The sequence below is a fragment of the Myxine glutinosa genome, chromosome 7 (assembly GCF_964187855.1).
Source record: "Myxine glutinosa chromosome 7, kmMyxGlut1.1, whole genome shotgun sequence".
In the NCBI taxonomy this organism is placed as follows: Eukaryota; Metazoa; Chordata; class Myxini; order Myxiniformes; family Myxinidae; genus Myxine; species Myxine glutinosa.
In genome coordinates this window covers 146,308,895-146,310,482 of record NC_136267.1, presented here as the reverse complement: position 1 = coordinate 146,310,482, position 1,588 = coordinate 146,308,895, and positions in this window count along the sequence as shown.

Below are 1,588 nucleotides of genomic sequence, written 5' to 3'. Positions count from 1 at the left end.
GACTCTCTGAACTCTGACCTGACAAAAGGTGCAGATGCTTATACATGGATTGGAAATCTTGTTTTCCTTCTTCAGTCAATTGAAAACGATTGGTTCTGATGAGTTAAACAAAAAGTGTGAACACTTGGCTAATGTGTATCACAAAGACCTTGATTATGGTGACCTTCTCAATGAATGCCAGCAACTCAAGCACTATATGGTTCTTGATGAAAATTGTGAGACTCTCCCTGCGTTGTGCAGAAAAATAATTTCGGACAACTTGAAATCTGTGTTTCCCAATGTTGAAATTGCACTCAGAGTGTTCATGTGCATGATGGTGACCAACTGTACAGGGGAACGTTCATTTTCAAGATTGAAGCTTACAAAGAATCAGCTTCGCAGCGCAACGCGGCAGCCGGTTTGAACTGGCTTTCACTCATGTGCGTGGAAAATGACGTCCTGAAGACCATTGACTCCAAGCCAATTATAAATCAATTCTCTGCAAAGAAATTTCGTAAACGTTTGCATAATAATAAATAATTCGTACTGTACCATCTCCGTCTGTACGGTGCACCAATTATTATCATTTTTATGTTGAAATGTTTTTTTTTCAAGGCTTATGTTATATTGTTCAAAAGTTTGTGTTGATTAATCCTCGCTTTACTGCATGTTTTTTTAATGTTTAAACATTGATTTTGTTGAAACTACCAATAAATCTATAGGTTTCATTTTATTGACCGTTTACATTTTTATTCCCGTGGGTGGGTGGGAAGGGGCCCCAGTGGATTGCTTCGCCCAGGGCCCACAATGCTCTTAAGACGGCCCTATGTGTATATATGTGTGTGCGTGTGTATATATGTGTGTGGGTGTGTGTGTGTGTGTGTGTATATGTGTGCGTGTGTATATATGTGTGTGGGTGTGGGTGTGTGTGTGTGTATATGTGTGCGTGTGTATATATGTGTGTGCGTGTGTATATATGTGTGTGGGTGTGGGTGTGTGTGTGTGTATATGTGTGCGTGTGTATATATGTGTGTGCGTGTGTATATATGTGTGTGGGTGTGTGTGTGTGTGTGTGTGTGTGTATGTATATGTGTGCGTGTGTATATATGTGTGCGTGTGTATATATGTGTGAGTGTGTATATATGTGTGTGGGTGTGTGTGTGTGTGTGTGTATGTATGTGTGTACGTGTGTGTGTCTATATGTGTGTGGGTGTACGTGTGTGTGTGTGGATGTATATGTGTGTGGTTGTGTGTGTGTATGTGTGTGTGTGTGTATATGTGTGTATATATGTGTGTACGTGTGTGTGTCTATATGTGTGTGGGTGTACGTGTGTGTGTGTGGATGTATATGTGTGTGGTTGTGTGTGTGTATGTGTGTGTGTGTGTATATGTGTGTGGTTGTGTGTGTGTGTGTATATGTGTGTGGTTGTGTGTGTGTGTGTGTGTGTGTGTGTATATGTGTGTGGTTGTGTGTGTGTGTGTATGTATATGTGTGTGGTTGTGTGTGCGTGTGTATATATATGTGTGTGGTTGTACGTGTGTGTGTGTATATATGTGTGTGGTTGTACGTGTGTGTGTGTGTGTGTGTGTGTGTGTGTGTATATGTGTG